General features: G+C 37.4%; 1 protein-coding gene across 1 annotated transcript in view; it reads left to right on the forward strand.

Moving 5' to 3' along the window:
- LOC106876548 (homeobox protein SIX3) overlaps nt 1-1,522 on the forward strand; it is a 16,803-nt gene that overhangs the window by 270 nt on the left and 15,011 nt on the right. The gene's annotated exons all lie outside the window — the stretch shown is intronic.

Raw genomic sequence — 1,522 nt, forward strand, 5'->3', positions numbered from 1 at the left:
ACAATTGATTGACCCAAGGAAATTCTGGAAGTTAAATTCTTTTATTCTTTTACTTGTTTCAGTCATTTGGCTGCGGCCATGCTGGAGCACCGCCTTTAGTCGAACAATCGACCTTAGGACTTATTCGTTGTCAGCCTAGTACTTATTCTATCGATCTCTTTTGCCGAATCGCTAAGTTACGAGGACGTAAACACACCAACATCGGCTGTCAAGCTATAAATGCTGCAATAAAACCTTTGATCCGTTATTTTACGTTGTATTTGGTAGAATTAACATTAATCCAGTCGCTGGAGGACAGTGTTTAAGAGAGTTCTACATTTAAGAGATGAGGAATTATTTACATTATTTACATTTTACGGATATTTGTCCTTATCTTGTTTGTTGTTAACACAATGCTTCGGCTGATATACCCTCCAGCCTTCATCAGGTGTCTTTTGGAAATTTCGAACCTGGGTTCTCATTCCTAAGGCATTTTTTTTTTTCGGCCATATGGAGGTAACAGTTCTTCTGGGCACTTCTATTCCTCTTGACACCTTCTGCTATTGTCTCCAAGGACCCAGCAATAATTGGCACTATCTTCACCAGAAGGGAGCTAGCAACCGCTTCCGACAGTAAAACTGTTATCTTACTGGACCAATCCCAAAACCGTCCTACGTATAGGACATCACAGAATGGAAGCTGACAGATGAAATGTAGAATTAATCTGGAATGGATTTGCAATCAGAAGCCACAATTGAATACTAAAAATATGTAATCCGCAATTCTGCTGTTCCGTCAAACAAGAATGATCAATAAAAAAAAAACTGTCGCTAGAGTGCTTTGAACAAACTCTATATGTGTGTGTGTGCGTGCGTGTGTGTGTGTGCGTGTGTGTGTGTGTGTGTGTGTTTGTGTGTGTGTGTGTGTGTGTGTGTGTGTGCGTGTGTGTATGTACATGTGTACGTGCGTTAGTAATAGTTATAACGATATAGAATATGAAGACGTTTTCATCCTCAAAATTTATTTGACAATTTCATACACCATATTTTATGGTTATTACGACCTACACGTGTTCCTACTGCACAAAGTATGGGCAGTTGCACATGCCTTATTATTATTATTATTATTATTATTATTATTATTATTATTATTATTATTATTATTATTATTATTATTATTATTTTATGTTTGACTTTTGCTATGCACTTGTACAAGTTGGCTCCAAGTCTCACCCAGAAACCTCAAAAGACAACAAGTTAGAAGTTCATGCTGGTGTTATGCCTAGGGTGTCATATATTTGGTTTAGCACATAATATTGTTCTAGAGAATGTTTAAGAAACCATACGAAAATTATGTGTTTGTTTTAAAATTTGAGATTACTTAGACATTATTTTACGTAGGATATGGGCAGTTCCCATGAGCACTATCTTTTGAATTTCTGCCGTTTTGGGGTTTCCTTGCATCTGAGCTAGGTAGCAATCAGCCCCTTTGGCTATCATTCCTAGGGCACCTCTGACAACAGGTATTGATTTAGTCTTCAGGT

This window comes from Octopus bimaculoides, chromosome 11 (assembly GCF_001194135.2).
Source record: "Octopus bimaculoides isolate UCB-OBI-ISO-001 chromosome 11, ASM119413v2, whole genome shotgun sequence".
Lineage (NCBI taxonomy): Eukaryota > Metazoa > Mollusca > Cephalopoda > Octopoda > Octopodidae > Octopus > Octopus bimaculoides.